Below are 20,839 nucleotides of genomic sequence, written 5' to 3' on the forward strand. Positions count from 1 at the left end.
CGATTATTAATTATCTTTTCCCTCCAGGGATAATTTTTTTCCTGTTGAAAAGTGTCTTGACCTTTAAATTCTGCACATCCTTCTTAAAGAAATGGGATCTGTTGGAATTATGACCACTTTAAAAGTCAGTCAATTAAAGACGTGTTTGTGGATACCAGGAGATTTAAAACGCTTTATAATAATGAGTAGTAACATAAATGATGGTGATAATGTGGTAAACAATTTATTATTTTTTTTAATTAAGATTGACTTTAAAAAATAAAGTAAAACGCCTGTTAGAATTTTTTTTTTCCGTAGGCATCTATGCTTCCAGGTCAAGGATTATGTTTTATAATCTAAAAATTACATTTAACATCAAAATTGATTTTCAATAACGCAGTGAATGGTTATTTTATCTGATTTCCTCGAATAAAGTCCAGAGAAATTTTTGCTAGATAACTAATTTTTTATTCAGTAAATATAATGTATTTGTCCGATAATGCAATCAAGAGTGAAATAAAAGCGACATTACTAAGTAGAAAAAAATCTCAAATATTTCTATTTCTGCGATAAACAATCTTTGTTATCTTTGTTGCTGATAATTTTTTATCTACTCACGTGTTAAAACATACGATTTCTCTACTTTCCGTTGAATTCTTTTTATCTGATTTCGTTGAATTAATAAAGAACTCCTCTTTCAGTTAATATAATACCTGTATTTTGCTTCAAAAAGTTTTGATCTTTTTTTCTATATTAGTTCTATTCACAGTTTATGGAAAAAGAGTGAACAGTACATTAGCATTTTAAATAAAAATGTTGAAAATGGTACTTTCTTTTAGGAACTAATCCAATCTTTTGACTAACACTGTAAGCTACGATATATTGTTTATAATTTAATTAACAGAGAATGTGTCGCACGGATTCATCTTTTTAAATTGATAAATATCATGATAATAACTTGAACAGATGCCATCTTTAGTAGAAATTAAATCTTTATGCTTGTAACTAACTTGGATAAAATAGTTGACATATCTGATATCCATTAGTAAAATTCACGCATGCCTCAATATAAAAAAGAATATGGAATTTTTTTAAAATGCTGCCAAGCTAGACTTTACAGCCAACTGAATCATATAAAAATAAAGAAACTGTACTGACACTTCGGTTATGTACAGCATTGAAATTTAAAAAAAAATTAGAGGAGACAAAAATTAAAAAAAAAAAAAAAAATGGATTAACTATTGTGATGTCTTTGACACAAAAATGATAACTTTAAAGACTTTAATTGACTAAAAGGATAACTGTGAAATCGTTGATTCACTTAAGTTCTCGCTCAAATCTTCATTTTTAAAAGTAAAGTTCGCGTTTTCGTGAATGTTGCAGGATAACCTCCGAGGTCAAGAAATGATGGTTCAAACAACATTTCTGAACACAGACATTTGTCGGGTGTTTTACGCAATACATAACATGTAGATTGCAGAAGATGAAACACAAATATAGTTTAAATATGTATTATACATTCTAACGTCACATTTTTAATTCTCCTTTACAAGGTTTATATGTGTTTCTGATTCGGTAATCCTTTGATGACGTTCGTGATTTATAGGAGAATAATGGCCGTGGCATTTCTTTGACCTCGGCAATAACTGTAATAGAATAAGTTATAACGCCATAAATCTGGTTTGAAGTACACAATGGTAGTCGATTTCCTACAGTGATAACTTTGACACTTTCATTTTCTGTAGTGATCACTTTGTCACTAAAGTGATAATTACAACACTATTCTGATCGCTATGACATTATGATGATAATCCAACTGAAGGACGTGGAGACCGGTCTTTGGTGAGACCGTATAAACCGAGGTCTCTTGTTGCAGTAGGTGCTGGCACGAAAAAAATTCCTCACTGTTCAAATGTATAAAATTGCAGCCCTTCCCGGCAGGTTGAGGCGTCTCAATATGAGTGAAAAATTCTCAAGGGGACGTTGGGGAAAAAAAAAAAAAAAAAAAAAAAAAAAATTAGGTGACAACGTTGGATAATTTGATTTGCGGTAATGATAACTTTGAAAGTCTGATTTATCATATTCAACATTATATTTTATTTTGCAAAAGTGTATGTGTGGAGGTGAGGGGGAGGGGGGAGGGGGGGTTGGCAACTGGATATAAGAAAGTAAATTATCAATCACAAATTAAAAAAAAAATTGCAAAATTCTTCAAATTTTTTGTTTGCCACCTTTTTTTTTAGTGCAATATCTTTATTTATAAAATATGCATTTAATTGGTTCACAAAAGCATGTTAGGTTTTAAAAGTTCTTTGAGCTGTACTAAAAATAGTAATATATTGCAAAATAAATTGATCATTTTTTATGAATTACATTGAAAGCAAAAATAGATTACGGATACAGTAGAGGTATTTACACGTCTATAGAGGATGTGTCCCAACTTTTATATGTTGAATAGCTTAAACAGATAACATTAATTGTAAAATTTACAGCGAAACCTGTCTAATTCGACATGCACCGGGAGACAAATTTTGTGTCGGAGTAGAGAGGATGTCGAAACTACACAGTGTAAAGAACCTGGAGAAATAGTAAAATGGGAATGAAAGTAAAAGGTCGGAATTCACATTTACACGGACTGCACAGGTGTCGGATTAGACAGTTTTCACAGTACATCTTCAGGCGTGGTAACATTTTTGAACACAACAGATCATATAACCTGTGTTATGATTGAATTTTTACAATCCAATTGGCTAACCAAAATTTTAAAATAATTCTATTCTTTTTTGGGATAAAGTTATAGTCAAATCTATTCCTTATTAATACTCAAACGAAACTTTTGTAATGCTCAATTTATATTGACAATATTTTATTACCTTGACAATTTTGTGTTACAAATGCTCTAATAAATTTCTTTTACTCGCCTGATTTCATTCAACTTCAAAGAATTATTGATTTTGATAAATAACTTTATACATTTTTTTCTTCTTAATCAGAATTGTTGCCCTGCTGGATATGTATTATTAAAAGGTATTGCCTATCTTTATCAAAAGAATATAAATATACGACGTAAAATTTGCAAACGTATTCGTAGTAAACATTTTATTGTAATTGCAGTCGGCATCTTGAACATTTTTTTAAAGTTCAATTAAACAAATGCAAAATCAAATAAATGAAAATGAAACTCATTCTAGTATTTTTCATACTGTCTTTCATTTTCTAGAGTAATTTTGCGGCCGTTGAAAAGTGTTATCAGCATAAAAATCAGCACATGAAATCAGCACAAAAAAAGTTAAATTGATGCAAAGCATCAAATCGGCCGCAAAAATATATTTCATTTTGAAGAATTTTCACAAGAAAGAGTCCAAAGAAAAATCGAACTAGAAAAAAATATATGATACATTTTTACACTTGCTTTACTTTTCTGTGCATTTTTTACACTTTAATTTTCAATGATCAATTGTTAAATATTTATACAAAGAAATAAAGTTATTAATATGAAAATCGGACTGCAATAAAGGATGTGTTATCATCAAATTATTTGATTCAAGGACAAATGCAACAAATATCTAAAGAATTGATTATGAGTGCCTGAATGCTGAGAAAAAGGACACAAGTTTCACGTGCTGATACCCCGGATTATTGTCACTTTATAATGCAGATCAGTGTTGTGAAACATATGTATGTGAAGCGCAGAAAAAAATTTAATTGTGTCACTTGCAGCTGCAGTGTAAATTCAAAACAGAAATCAGTTCTTATTCTAATTTATTAATTATTTTAGGCACTGTAATTCATATCCGGAATCCCAATACGTTTTTTTTTTATATCTTACACACGCTCATGTTAAGGAGCAGTTCATAAAAAACTTTTTGTAAAATCATTAAATTAATAAATATCTGACGAGAAATAAAAAAAAAAAATGAAACATAACAATTATTTACACTTGGTTTTAAACAAATTTTTAAGACTTTTATTCGTAACTTTTATATTTGTTATCAATAAGGAATGATTCCAATGAAGCAATAAAAAATAACGTCTCATTTCCCCATGTGCACATTCTAACACAACCACAAATAGATCGGCCGCTGCTGCGGCCGATAATGACCAAGTAAAGACACGAATCTTTTCAAACTCTATTAAGGGTTTATTTTTCTTTACAATTTAGTGTGTGTAAAGAAAGATAGATATGAATATTTTATGATTGAACAGTTAGTAAATTTACTGTCTCCACCTCGATTAAAAATCAAAGGTTTTGGTGTCAAAAAGCAAACTTGAGCTAAATTTACCATACAGGGATTAGCTGAGTGTATGATATTGTCAATCCTTCTCTTGACGCAACTGTACTCCCATATCACATTATATGAAAAGAAGACAAAACGAGTAGTTGTATAATAAACGTAGAGTTATGAATTAAGAAACTTTTCAGAATTTTTTTTTCTCTTTTTTTCCGCGAAAAGCTATCTTTGTAATCTTTGTTGTCGTCAATGTTTCATAATATAAAACACACATATTACAACAGGTGGTAATTCTGTTTTATTGATGACAGGTTATGAGATTTTAATTGATTTTCATTGAAAAGTTCAAAGGAAATTTTTGTAATATAGCTAATCCTTTTTTTCCATTCAGCGTCACATTAATATATTACTTAGTTTATACAGCCTAGCATGAGATCAAAATGATTTTTACAAAATCAATGTTAACGTCCGTATTTTCATATCCTGAAGCTACATGTAACTTGTCATGTTTCCTAATTTGAAAAAAGAAATTAGCCTTTGAGAAATTCACAATCTTTGAATCAGATTGAATACTTATAAAACTTTAAAAAAATCATTGTTCACATAATGAAAACTTTTTGAAGTTCCTCGGTTAACACTGAATGCTAAGCCATTAAATATGGAGAGATCGAACAGAATTCATGCTCAAAAGCCCGCTCAAACAATACAGATCAGGAGCAGAGCAAACACGTACCTCTAAAACCTCATATTCCTAATTTATCTTCAGTCACATAGTTATAATGTAATTGTTAAATAAACTGAAAATATTGAGTATGTTATGCTACGTTTTAGAAATATTGTATTTTAAATCGTATACAGAGACATTGTTATAAATAAAACAAATATTAATGTAAAATAATGTATCCTATAATCAAAATATAAAAATAAATATTTGGAGTGATTAATCTTTGCTCTTATTCTTACATATTTAAGTGTGCTTAGAGAATACTGAGGAAAGGCGTATGTATTAAAATAAGAAAAACAAGATGTGTTTGTGAAACACTATGCCCCCGATGGTAACGCAATTCTGGAGTGGGACGTTGACTACAGTGCAATAGTTATGGCCAATATTAAAGTTTTTCAAATGTTGGTCAAAGGTCACAGTTGAGGTCACATGATCAAAAATTTCTGTACCAATGGAAAGTTCTTGTCATAATGAACACTTATGTCAAATATTAAAGCCTTACCCTTGACAGAGCAGTAGTTATGGGCTAGGTAAAAGTTGACAACAGACAGACAGACAAACAGACGGACAGGACAAAAACAATATACCCCCGCGATCTTTCGATCCAAGGGCATAAAAATAGATAGTTTTAGATGTAGGCATAAGAAGCAATAAATAGACGGCGCAAAGAAATTAATTGAGCTACTGTAGAAATAATTCCAGTCATGTGTTAATGTTTTTACTCCAACCACACAGTCAAAAAGGATCTTGATATCTGCGTGAAATATGATGAGATACAGTTTGTTTGTAATGAACTATCAAATCATTTGATTGATTGATTGTTTGTTGTTTAACGTCCCTCTCCAGAATTTTTCACTCATATGGAGACGCCACCATTTGCCGGTGGAGGGCTACAAATTTTGACCTATACTCTGCACTCAGGGCCATTGAGCATTGAGGGATCTCTTTCGTGCCATCACCTACTACAACACGGGACCTCGGTGTATACGGTCTCATCCGAAGGACCGGTATCCACGTCCCACAGTGGTATTCGAGCCCGCGACGTAAGGATCAACTCCTTACACTAGAGCAAACTCTCTATCCACCGCACCACACGGGCGACCAAATTATTTGATATTATTGAAATGAGTATATGATATTATTGAAATAAGTTACTCAGTAATAGCTAGTTACATCTGTATGAGCTACTGAGTTCATATTTGTACTTTTTGGAATATTAGTAAACACTATATTGCAAGCTGAATTTATCATGTCCTTCGCTGTTTTACGATAAAAGCTTAAAAATTGAACTAGTTACATGTAGTAGCTATATATAGAGAAGTATTTTAACGAAAATGGAGTATGTATCACATGTTTGTTGAATAACTTAATAAGATGCCATTCTCAGTATATATATTATATCTTTAGGCTGGCAATTGATATGAATACAGCAACTGAAATATCTGATGTCCGATACGCGTAAAATTTGCCAAGATCGTGGTAAGTTTATACTAGAGTGTTCTAAGGAACGCTTATGTTGCCTGCTTTAAAGCATCATTAGAGATGCAAATAAATCTTATGGTGGTCAACTATCTATTTGATTCCTCCACCCTCAAATTAAGCTAAAATAAAAAAATGAAATTGAAATCATTAGAAATAAATATTTATCATTTTATTATGTGTTAAATCCAATAATCATCAAAAGAGATTTTTGATAATCATCAAAAGAGATCTCAGAGAGTCCCGATGTTGGTATTGCAGTCCTGGGGTGGTGTTGGTCTTATTAGTGGTTTTAGACTCCTGGAGTGGTGTTGGTCTCCCGATTAGTGTTCTCTCCTAGATTATGTTGGTCTTCTGAGTGGACAGAGTGGTGCTGGTTTTTAGTTGATTACCCCTACAATATACGATTTGATGTAATAAATATTTGTAAAATGAAACTATGTTAAAATTGTGTTCAACCTCATAATCTTTTAATTCCAAAATTATCTTTCAGTGAAGTGAAAATTGACGAACACTAAAATAAACAAAATCCAGATTACGAATAATCAATCCAAAGATAAATATATTAATTACAGATTATACATTAATACATATATGCAAAAACATCCAATTTCTTGGCATTGCAAATGCTTTTTTTTCAACAAAACTTAAAAATGCAGTTTTTTAAAAGTGCAATGAGAATGGTTTATGTACCATACCATTTGATTTCCATCTGTTAACATTCATCAACCGCTTCAAAATTGCTGGAGGCTGTGAGGTGCTGGAATGTCCTTCATTTACGAGGTACATCTATATCACAGTTTTTATTTTATTTTATACATAATTTTATTCACATGAAGTGAATGGGATTAGGCAGCAGGCATAGCCTATTTTAGCCCTCTCCCTACAGCAAGGTCAAGGTAAATACACTGCATAACATTAATTAAACAAACATTTAAAAAATGCGAGGAAAAAAACGGGAAAAAATACAATGAAGTACCGGTTTGGAAAAATTGACAAAAGTTATATATACATTTACATGACAGTGTTCAAGTAAAACGTTTTGTTGCTGCTATATATGCATGTACCGCTTCAAAAATTTGTATATTAATATTGAGTCCATGATCAGGCAACCATATGATAATAATTTAAGTTCAGAAACCTGATTACAGTCAGTAATATTTTGAATTCTTTGAAAAAGTATATCTCTATAAGATGTATATTTTGAACAAGCGAAAAAGTAATGATAAGCATCTTCAACAGAATCAATACAGTGTTCACACATTGGTGTTTCTGATAAACATTGGCTATATAAGTCTGCCTTTAAATTACTTGCATTGTTCCTTAACTGACAATGCATTATATTGTACTTTCTTATTCCAATATGAAATAGTTCATTACTTTTTTTTTTACAAAAATAAGAATTCAAAAGACTTTTGAATGATGATATTGCAGAAGCATTTCTAATAAGATTTGGCAAGTTATTCCATAGTTTAACTGTTGATGGAAGGAAATTTTCCATGTATGATGTAGTTCTAATATGAGGAATTTTAAATTGTGCATCACTGGTTCTAAGATTATAGGAATGATTTGATGGGCGATAAAGCTCAATCAAATCATGCAAATATTGAGGTGAATAGCCATTTATAATTTTATAAAACAATATCAATTTATGAACCTTCCTTCTTGTTTGTAAAAGATCCCACCCTAATTCATCATACAGCTTTGAACGAGAGGAGTTACATCTTAACCCAGTGATAATTCTACCTGCTTCAACTTGAATATCTTCTAAAAGTTTTGAGTCTTTTTCAGAGCAATTGTCCCAAACAACATCGGAATATTCTAAAACAGGTCTAATAAATGCAAAATATATCTTAACAAGTGTTTTCCGCCTAACCTTATACTTAAGCATTCTGAGGATATTCAGTCTTTTTGTAGCTTTTTCATGAATTGATTGTATATGCAATGTCCACGTAGCATCTGTTTGAAAGTGTAGACCTAAATGGGTATGAGATACATTCTGAATTATGTTTGGACCATGTTCCCCAAATTTGATAGGGGGATAAACCATGTTTTTACGACTAAAGTCCACTTTAACAGTTTTGTTTGGATTGAAATCAACTAGCCATTCTTTTGACCATTTATCAATAAGTTCAAGATCACTAGTAAGAGATTGTGTTACATTTGTGGCTCCATTGTCCACAATGGCATATAAGGAAGTATCATCAGCAAAAAGTCGTGTATTATTAATTAAATCATCACAAATATCATTTATGTACAAAAGGAAGAGAAATGGTCCCAGAACGGAACCTTGAGGAACACCAGCATTTACTGTTTCATGGTTTGATGAAAAACCATCAATTACAACTTTTTGTTGTCTATCACACAAATAATTTTCAATCCAACCTAATATGTTACCACTAATACCGTAATTTTTTCAGTTTAGATAAAAGTCCTCTATGCCAAACTTTATCAAATGCCTTTGAGATATCACAAAAAATAAATCTTACATCTTTTCCTTTGTCAAGACTGGAAATTATAGTGTTATATATTTCTACAAGTTGATTAACAGTTGAGTCCCCCGGTTGAAAGACTGACTGATACTTGTAAATTACATTATTGTCATTCATAAAATTATGTAAATGTTTAAACAATATTTTTTCCATTATTTTACACAAAACACTTGTAAGGGATATTGGTCTATAATTTGGTACTTCTTGAGCACTGCCTTTATTTTTGAAGACGGGTGTGATCTGAGATAGTTTCCAAGTATCTGGCAATTTTTTTTGCATGAAATCACTTCCATCTCCCCATAAGCCTGCCTATTGTTCACAAAACACAAAATAAAATGAAGTAAATTGAAAGTGTAACAGGAAACTTAAGAAACTAAAAAAGATGTTAAAAGTTTGTATTCCAACAAAGTAAAAAGTATTACACATGAATTTCTCAACCCAAACTTTTACAACAGTTTTATATTCCATAAAACAATTATTTACAACTAAAATTCAAATCCAAAAAAAAAAAAAAATTAAAACCTATGATTTACTCGTCAAATTAAAAACAAAACAAAGATATACTGGAAAACAAAAAGAATTCCTGACTGCCCCCCCCCCCTCCCCGCCGGGAAGCTATAATAAATTGGGTCCATGGGGGGCCCGGGAGTCCAGACATCCACTCCCTTTTCCTTACACATTACCAGATTGATTACATTCTTATCACTTATCATGCATGAGTAAGAAAAGAGTTTATATAAGACAAAGATATACTGAATAAGAACCTGAAAATAAAATCCAGAGTTCCTTTAGGATACACCAAAGGTTTCCAAAAGCCAGAATTTAATTTGTATGTAATTCTTTCATTATCAAAGATAACATAATAAAAGTATATATCATTTGAAAGCTTGTTAAATTTACTATTTAATTATCCTAATTTAAACTTTAACTAATAATTTATTTCAAAATTATTTGAATATTAGTGTAAATTTAAGTGCATAAATATTTTATAAATCAACTTTTTTGTGTTTAACCCCTCAAAGTGGTCATTTTGCCTCAAGGTAGATTAAAGATTGAACTTAAAAACTGTATCTCAGATTTTTGATAAATATTCTAATTCAAAAGTTACAGCCATTTGCCCTTCAATGTTACCAATTTATTAGCCTAATTTAACATTTCCCCTCAATAATTCCAAAACTAAGCTAGATATTAAAAATCTGAGATATGGTTTTGTGAACACACATTTGAGAAGCAACCCATCCAATTTTCAGAGAAATTGGTCAATAAATAAGGGAGCTGAATCCTTTGAAATAATACCACAAACTGTCTGATCTTACTTTACAGTAGAGGGCAAAAACCCATTACACAACAAAATCTGCCAAAGCTAGGAATATATGACACCTTGAATATTCAGCTTTGGACACCTGTCACTTAGCCATATTTCCCATGCATATTCACAAGAATGGGAAGTTCTTTTCTGTATTTAGATGCTTTTAATTAAGTAAAATAGGTTCAATTCTGAATCGGAAAGATTTCCCGCAGAATGGCAAGAGCTAAGCTCCACCTCCTATTTTATGGTCATCAGTAATCTGTTAGATCTCCCTCCCTAAATCTAGAGTCCCTGTAGTTTGATTACTGATAACCTCTGTATGGATAGTGAAGAATTCCCCAAGTGGTCTTTCATGAGCAGGCAGCCAAAGATCAGATCAGAAGCTTCAATAACGGAACATTCACATATGGTGGTGTTTATGTTTCATCATTGTTAAATAATTAAAAAAAAACATTTCACAATTACCAACATGCATTATAAAGCAGTGATTAACTTCTTTTTCTTAGCCAAAAATCTCAAAATTGTTGAAAATCTTGAAAAAAGCCTTTGGTGTATCCTTAAGATATTATAGACGTGCGAATGGGATGTAAAGGGGACTGGGTATGCAGTGAAAACTTCCCAAAAGTCTTAGGAGGTCAGGAGTTGGTAGACAATATACCCTTTTAACATGTTCAAGTGGTCGACACTCCCTCTTTTTTTATACAGAATACTTGATTTGTTTATGCTATATATCTTAACATTCAACATACCCAAGATGTAATACTCTCAAACTATAGAGATCAATAAACTTAACTTTAGAATGGTGTAAAGTCACACATAGTAACACTCGCCACAAGAAGTGAAAGTCACGGGTCTTTCTGACGAGACCGGATAATTTCTCGTAGTGGGCTTTGGGATGATAAAGACCCCCAAACCATAAAAGCTAAGACGGTTATCGCAGTGCATAAGTCAAAGTTTCTGGCACCAACACAGAATTAATAATAATAATAAAAAAATAAGAGTAGTAGGATCGCTAGGGTGGTTCATCGAAATAATTTTTTTTATATATAGTTGAAGGTTGAAAGAAAAAAGGAAAAAACTGCCTACAGGTAATATTTTTTTGACATACTGATAAAACTAGTAGTCATGCATAAATTAAGTCTCAATATCAGATTTACAAGAAAAAATAATGCATTAACAAGAAAATTCACGGACCATTGAAAATATACACACCATAAAAGCGCGGATAAAAGCTGATGGTTGCGGAGTTAGAAGACGCTTGGTAAACTAGCTATGAAGGCACAGAGCATTTCGGCACTTTTATTTGCAGTCTTCTTTATCAGCCTTACAGAAGGTATATATAAAAATACAATTAAAACACCTGAGTTTTAGAGTTCTAACGTTTTACAAGTTTTAAAGTTTTTGACACACTGCTCAAGTTTGCAGTGACCAGATGTCACATTCAATTATGTCGCCGTATATCGGAAGGTCAAAGAAGTGATGGCACAGAGTGCATTGTGATATTCTCTTACAAAATCACCATAGCAGGTGATAGAAAGTTGACGATGGGAATACTGAGCTATTCTAAAATATTAACATCATATGTAATCAAATGTTACCTTTTTAAAATTTCTAACCTTAAAAAAATGTGATTTATATTTAACATGGCTAGCGTCTTATGACATTCTAAAGGCCTACTTTACCATCCCTTTTCAGCTGACAACTGTCAACCTTCACCTTGTGAAAATGGTGGCACATGTGTTCCTACTGAAATGGGTGATCCTGGCTGCATCTGTCCAACGGGAATCGTGGGATCTTTCTGTCAATGTAAGAAATTCTATGTTTAAAAATATCCAATGCTTATACATATACATTTATTTATGTCATTTGACTTCTAAGTAGTGGTCCTCCAAGTACATTAAAAGAGTTTTTGTTAAGGTAGGTCGCGGTTTTACTGTATAAAATATCTTACCAGAAAAGATATCCTGAAAAGTTGATATAAATTCCCTAGCATTTGCAGAATATAATCTGTAATTTTATTAAAGAGCTAGGTTCACTTTATGCATAAAATGGCCCTCTCCTTATATCAATTAATAAACTATCACCCTCTATCCCATTTCATATATCAAAATAAAGTAGAGACTTAGTGCTTTCATTTCCTATAACAAAATTTCTTTTTGAGAATCCAGGTATTGGAAAACAGGCTTTGAGAAAATGCAATTTTCTTTAATTTTGTAGAAAACGTGCGTATTTGACTACCATCAGCAAAGAATTAAAATATGAGCACAGCCCACGATCCAAAAATTAAAGCATGTTTTGTGATCTTCCGAAACAGATCTCTCATTATGTAATTGCATATTTTGGATCAGAGGTTGTGCTCTATATGTAATATTGAAAAAAAATATCTCAACTTTTCCGCCATTTTTAAGGGAATTTACGGGATATAGGAAAAATGACGCATTTTATGACGTCATAATGCATTGACTAGAGAAAAAAAATTACGTCATGTTCAATAGATACACGGTCACCAAGGATCCATTTTATAAATACTGCATTTTCAACCAAAACTGAACAGTTTCGATTTTTCAGAAATTCTCAGGACCAAAAAAGGCCCTAAGTGGCTCTTACTCTTTGCCTACGTGATTTTAATGCGATATTAATGTAAACGCAGTATAGTTTTTGGCACTATCTTTACGTTTTCCTATTAAAATATATAGAAATATAGCGTTTTCAAGCCATATTTACGGAAAGAATTTCTTTTTAAAAAAGTCACACTACATTTTAAAGACGAAGAAGAATTAGTAAGGAATTTCAAAACTGAAAATAGAAGGTAAAATAAAAAGTATTGAGATCAAAATGTGAATATCTTTTCTGGTTATTTATTTATTGATTTATTATTTTGCTATTTAGTTGTATATACAAAGTTTGATTTTATATTGCCAAATGTTGCGTTTCTGGCGTTATTTATGACTAAAACGTCATGTTGAACGTTAATTATCGCGTTTTTATAGAATTCTTTTTATTTGGGTATGCAAGATCTAAAAGGTGACAAAGATATACATGGTAATTTTGTTCATCATTTCACAAAATTCAGAAACATGTTAGGACACCAGCAATCTCTCTACACTAGTAGTAGCTGTGAATTAATATACTGACCACGAAAAAAAAAATCTTGTTGCATTAGAATTCATATGCAGAGTGTTAATGTATTAATTCATGTATTTTTAGGATGCACATGTTCAATAAGAATTCAAACATAAAATATGAATTTTATCACTTCATTCGAAAATGATGAAAAAAAAAACAAAAACAAAAACAAACAAAAAACACCTCCGACTACTGGGGAAAGGGGGAGAGGAAGTTAACGACAATGTTCTTTTTATATTAGTTGAACGCCATCGCACGGACCTAATTCTCGAATATTTGTTTTTAATCAAATTTTCTTTGGCAAGTTGTCAAATACTTGCATTCAGCTTTTACACAGACAGCTTTTGTTATATAAAAAATTGTTTTGACACTTATGTATACTTAAATATATTATTATCTGTTCGCAATGTCATATAGGTCCAATAGGCCGGGTGTTAATTATAATACATATCACTATAATATATCAATTACTTGCTAAATTTTATGTACATAGCGACTTCACGAGATTCACCTACAAAATAAAGAAAGAAAGAAAAATAACATAGAAATATAAGTAATTAAATATTTCCTTTTTCGTATTGAGAATTGATTTTATTCTGAAAATAAACAAATGTTTTTTTTTCCTTGATCGGCATTCATGATGTAATACGTTCCCTTTGTACTGCAAATTTCGTGCGCGTCCTTTCAAGTTTTCGTCTATATTTACGGTAAATTCTTTTTTTGCATACCATAACTTTTACACTGACTCATTTTGACTGACCTTTAGTGTGTAGTATTACTTAAGATATAAATTACTCCTTGCAATTTGAAACGTATTTATTATGTTATATTAGTCTGTTCTAACATTTACACACCTAGACATTACACTTTATCATAAGTATTATCATTATTATTTGAATTCAGACGTATAATAATTTTGCTTCGTACGAAAGTTAGTACAACAACTAGTACAGGTAGTTTGTATTAATCTTCTTGGTTCATACAGACTATTTCAGAATATCCTGAAGATATTTTTGGGAACTGAATTTTTCCACGTAAATCTGTCTCATTAATCCGAAAATTCGCGTTCCGCACCCACACGGTCGATTTCTACCAAGAACATTATTTAAGGAATGAATTTAATAACTACACATTTTATACAGTATAAACTGGGTTCGGGCAGTTTACGTTTTTTAAACCGCGAAGCTTCCTGTCTCGCTCCACCCATCTAGGTGGCGGGGTATCAGCCCTCTGTGGTGTTGGAAAGGGATCAGATCCTCTCTGCTTTATGAATTCCTCTAGTTTCTCTATTCTGCTCCGGAGGGCTTCAAGCTCCTCCCTAGCAGCCACATCGCAGCTCTGTTAAGGCTGCATAAAGTGGGCGGGGCCTAATTTATACGGGAAATGTCTACTGTGACATCACACAAATATAGCAATTCCTCAAAACAACAGAAAATAAAATAATTTGCGGTTTTAAACTGCATAAGAGTAATGAACTACATCAAAACTTACCACTGCATTCATTTTTGTCGCTAGTTAAATCCCACACAGCAAGATATAAACAAGTCACTGATCGCAATGCACTTGTCGACATGACGTCATCATGGTAAAATTTGACGCATTTTATGTGCAGTGAGAGGCGGATCAATTTATTTTTCCACAGAGAAAAACGCACTTTATTATTAAACAGAATATTATTTGCAAATCTTAGGTAGACCATTATTACAAATCTGAAACCTTTGTTTAGTGCCATTATTTAAAAACTATCGAGAGAATGTATTGAATTAATTCTACCGTGTTTTTGTGCACAGGGTGTGCATGTTTCACGCCGAGGTGCCTCATTAAATCGCCTTTTCGCAAGGGCATACACTTAATAGATCTTGACCATTTTTCGAATATGCATAACGGAAACATTCCTTAACTTGAAAAGTGCTGCTGCTTTCCTGAAATCTAGAGCATTACTAAATAAATAAATAAAATACATGGTAAAGGTCACACATATTTCGACTATAGCCAAATGACTTGAAATTTAAACTAATAAAATGCGAATTCTATATAAAGCAGCAGCACTTTTCATAAACTACAAGTTATGTAGATACAATTTATTGCTGAAATTTTTAATTCTAACTAGGGTATGTCCTTGCGATATTGAAATTTGTTTATGACCTACATACAGTACACATTACATGCATTTATCACGTGACTGTCAAATAACGTGACCAAACCAAATTCCATACCGAGCGAGGTATACAATGTTATTTCAATTAAAATTAAAGTCATGTGATAATATAGTAGCTTTACAAAAATTAATTCAGTTTAACATGGTTTGTATTTATGCACGTTTATATTCCGTTGATTTATTCGTAGTACGCCTTAACAGTCCTGCGATTTCCCAACCCAGGATTATTCCACGTAGTGTCATGGCCATAATCCAGCCTTCTTACTTCCCTTGACGGTTTAAGTCTGTGAAGCCGGGAGTGCTGATAGTATTGCATTCGCTCCACGGCTTCCCCCACAGTCCCGGGATGCCCATCGAGCGCATAAAGGCCAGCATCACGGTCCTCGGCCCCATAGCATAGCCGAGGTATAGCATGAGTGTGTACATCCGGCATACAGGGGAAGGTTGGTGTCGCCAAGGTCAGCACCCTGTCAGCCCACTGACGAAGTGATTCTCCTGGGTTCTGGTTTGCAGACTGAAGGTTCAGTTGATGCGTGAGGTCCGGTGCAGAGGAGCTAAAACGCTTCTCGACTCTCTGCATGCAGGATATCATCGAGTCGGAGATTACCTGTTTCCAACAGCAGGGTATACTAATCACTTGCTGCCCCCTCAACGCAGAAATAGACTGGTCATGCTGCTCTTCCTCGGTCCACAACTGGCTGCGAGACAACCTCACGAACTTATGCAAAAATGCTTTCCAGCTGGTCATCCCATCATAACTAAGGTCCTTGTACCTAGGCTTGCTCTCGGCAGCTACCCTCCTGGTGTTCTGTGTAGTACCTTGGTATCCCGGTAAGCCATAATGTGTATGTGTACTAAAGCTGCAAGCCTGGTAGGCCGGGACTGGCTGACTAGCATAGTGTCCCAGCTGGGCAGGCTCGCACATATTCGACTGCATATGTGCAATCCTCTCCCCCTCCCCTTCAAAATGGCAGGCCAAGGTATCGAAATGGGCAATACTACAAGTCGCTGTCACAGGATACTATGATGCTGAAATCTAGGCATAGCCATACCGTGGTGTGTGATTGGAGTACTCTCCCACTGGTACAACACAGATCGGGTGTAGTCAGGCAGCGGGGCTTGGGCACGCCCACCTCCAATATTCACAAAGTTTGGGACCGAAGAAGTGTGCAGTGTTGATGCCTGGGGTTGCAAATCATCCCCAGGAAAAGTGGGCACACTCAAATTTGCAAGTCTAGGCTGGTTTTGAAAGGACGAAGGTTCACGTGCGAGCCCTGCAGGATTAACAGGTCGACGATCATACTCAGAGTGAGCTGTGCAGACCTCACAGGCCTCCCTGGCTGTTGACTAACACACAGTGTATGAGGCGGAAGGGCAGGTTCAAGTGGGTGGGGTACAACCTCACCCAGTCCGCTTGGTCTGTAACCCATGGTAGTACCCCCCCCCCCCTCCCAGGTTACCTGCGTCTCCCACAAGGACAGGGTGACTGCTTGCAGGACGCACATGACCTAAGGAATAAGGATGTTCTAAACCTGAATTCAAGGGAAGCTCACTATATTAGTATTTAGGTAGACTACAACCCACAGTGCTGCCAGATGAGCCACATCTACACAGGTTACCTAAAGAGAACTTCAGGGAATCACTGGTCATCATCCCTGGTGAGCTAAATTGGGGCTTGGCAAACCTTACCTCTTCTCTTGACACACCATGTAACACATTACCCTCCCCACATGGGATGCCCGAGTGCAGGCCGGGCATAGGTGTAGAGGGACCCCCCAGGGGTAACCCCCCTCCCACATGGCCTGACATTGACTGAGCAAAGGTGTGTGACGGAAGGCAAACTGATCGCTCCCGCTGGCATATGAAGAATAACTTCCCTCCCCGGAGTAAACCCCCATCATACACGGAGTACGAAGGTTAAAATTGTCTGACCGCGCGACATCCGGGCAATTGCCCAGGCCTAAAGCCGACAAGGCTTCCTCTACGGACATATCCATAATAAAATGTCACAAATAATCAGATAAATCGCAGGCAATATATATATATTAAATTCCTAAATTTGATTCAAAGGCAATGTATAAAAAATCAACACATGCTCTCACGTACCTAGCAGCACCAAAAAAAAAACTGAAAACAAGAGGCCCAGGGGCCACATCGCTCACCTGAGCACTCTGGCTAGGAAAAACCAGAAATCAGTTTAGTCTTGAAAAGCTTAAATATAAAACTGGCTCGGGGATGGGGGTGGAGTGGGTGGGGTGGTGGAGGGGGGGGGAGTGTTAGTTTGAACCAACTTGAATCTAAACTTCATAGGAATGCTTTTAAGGTAATATGACAAATAATGGCTTTGCTGTTCTTAAGAAGAGAATTTTGATTGATATATCCTTTGTATTCCTTTGTATGATCCCCTGTTATGGCCCCTCTATTCTCCTGGGGATCATGATTTGTACAAATTTGAATCTACATTACCTGATGATGCTTCAATTTAAATTTGACTAATCATGGCTTTGCTGTTCTTGAGAAGAAGATTTTTAAAGATGTTCCTATATATTCGCATGTAAAATTTTGATCACCCGTTGTGGCCCCACCCTACCCCCGGGGGTCATGATTTGAATAAACTTGAATCTAAACTACTTGAGGATGCTTCCATATAAATATGACCAATCCTGGCTTTGCTGTTCTTGAGAAGGAGATTTTTAAAGATTTTTCCTATGTATTCCTATGTAAAACTTTGAATGCCCATTGTGGCCCCACCCTACTCCCAGTGGTCATGATTTGAATAAATTTGAATCTACATTACCTGAGGATGCTTCCATATAAATATGACCAATCATGGCTTTGCTGTTCTTGAGAATAAGATTTTTAAGATTTTTCCTGTTTTCCTATGTAAAATTTTGATCGCCCATTGTGGCCCCACCCTACCCCCGGGGGTCATGATTGGAACAAATTTGAACCTACACTACCTGAGGATGCTTCCATATAAATATGACCCATCATGGGTTTGCTGTTCTTAAGAAGAAGATTTTTAAAGATTTTTCCTATGTATTCCTATGTAAAACTTTGACTGCGCCTTGTGGCCCCACCCTACCCCGGGGGTCATGATTTGAACAAACTTGAATCTACACTATCTGAGAATGCCTCCATATAAGTTTCATATTTTCAAGCACAGTGGTTTTTGAGAAGAAGATTTTTAAATGATGCCATTAAATTTTCATGAATTCATAATTATCTCCCCCTTGGAAGAAGGCGTGGTCCTTCATTTGAACAAACTTGAATCCCCTTTACCCAAGGATACTTCGTGGCAAGTTTGGTTGAAATTGGCCAAATGGTTCTTGAGAAGAAGATGAAAATGTGAAAAGTTTACGACAACGACGACTACAACTACGACAACGTCAACGACGACAGACAACGGACGAATTTCAATCAGAAAAGCTCATCTGAGCCGAAGGCTAAAAAATTAACTTTGACAGCAGTACGGGAATCTCCCGGGCCCCGCGAGTTGGGGGTTAGTAAAGTCTTTGTGGATTCTTTACAATGTATTTATTATCAACAATATACACACACTACTTCTCCGTAGGTTCTGGCCCGGGCCGATTCCCTGCTCATCTGCTGTCCCAGACACGTCCTGTCTTCTCGGCATCCACGTGTTGAGGAGCTCTGTGCACCTATTCTGCCGTCTGACATAATGCAGGCAGTAGGTCATACCACGGGACAGTCGCACAGAACTACAATTATCTTGAGCTTGAAGAAAATTATTTCAAGCGTGATGGAAAACAAGCGTCGATGCGAGAGAGATCGTCACGTGAAAAGGCCATATGCGCTGTGCGATCATGTAAACAAAGTGAAAGACAGAAAGTCCAGAGTTAGCTAGGCTATAAGCGGTAAGTAAAGACTAATCATTAATGTACATGTAAGTGACTGGCATTATTCAGAGAATGTTTCTTGAATCAGCTATTAGTTTATTGTAATTAAGCTTGAGCTACCGTAGATAGTTCGAATTGCCTCACACAGCTTTCAGAAACAGACCATGTGCATAAATGTGAGATTAAACACATACTAGTACTTTATAAAACCACATGCCTGAATTAAAGCATTTATGGGACGAACATTTGATTGGGGAGGACGACAGATTAAGGAAATAAATATTTTAACCTTGACTTTTATTTAAATTAACTGTCATCTACTGGAATTGCTAGGGTAGACAGACATCTCAGCCCAATGACAATCATAGAACCCACGCCCCCTTCTCAATTTGATTCTTTATGAAGATTATTGTTTAATCGTCAGAAAGAATTATTATATCTATAATAATACCAATTAGGACACTGGATTAATTCTATCACAAAATTTAGCTTGGGCCGTGGAGTCTTTTATATGGGCAGACGTGTCATGGTTCTTGAGAAGAAGTCAAAAATGTGAAAAGAAGTTTACAGACAGATGAGCACTAGACAAAATGTGATCAGAAAAGCTCACTTCAGTTTTTGGCTCAGGTGAGCTTATAAAAAGTAAAGTAAAAAAAAAGTTATCGCCTACCTACCTTTCCTAATATTTTTGGCATGTTACCAGAAAGAAACATATAATAATTTTTTAATTGGCTTAAAAGGAAAACAGTCCCTCGTGCCAGCTGATCCCAGCTTGATCCCACAAAAAGAAATACTTCTTGAAAAATGCTAAAGTTGTCTATTGTTAAGAAAGGCTATATTTTTAATGATATTTATCAAGGACTTAGTCACCTTACCAACAACTTCTGGATTCTGGACTTGAAATAGAGCATCGGGTATCCCTTGCACTGTATTCCCCAATTCCTGCTTCCAGAGAGAATTTATTATTCAATTGATTTATTTCCTATCTGAATTCTCTTTGAATATGTGGCAGAAAGACAAACTGTATGCAAAATCTTAAAATATCAATGGGTACATGTACGAGTATGATTATGGCATATACAAAGGAGTAGATGAGAAATATTTGGTTAGGAAAAAGATTTTTCACCATGTTAAGGTCAAAACCTTTTGATAAGAGGGTAGGTATTGATTGATTGATTTTATATTGTTTTACGTCCCATTCGAGAATTTTTCACTCATATAGAGACATCACCATATACCGATGAAGGGCTTCAAATTTTGACCTTTACTCGGCACTCAGGGCCATTTAGCAGTGAGGGATCTTTATCGTGCCAACGCCTGCCGTGACACGGGGCCTCGGTTTTTAAGGTCTCATCCGAAAGACCCGCAACTTTCACTTCAAAGTGCCGAGCGCATGGCGAAGGAACAGTTGCTACCTATTTTTTTATCGACTTAAGTCTGTCGCGGCCGAGATTCGAACTCACGACCTCCCGATCACGAA

This window comes from Saccostrea echinata, unplaced genomic scaffold (assembly GCF_033153115.1).
Source record: "Saccostrea echinata isolate AGI-Se365-2 ecotype Australia unplaced genomic scaffold, CSIRO_AGI_Sech_v1 ptg000032l, whole genome shotgun sequence".
NCBI classification, from domain to species: domain Eukaryota; kingdom Metazoa; phylum Mollusca; class Bivalvia; order Ostreida; family Ostreidae; genus Saccostrea; species Saccostrea echinata.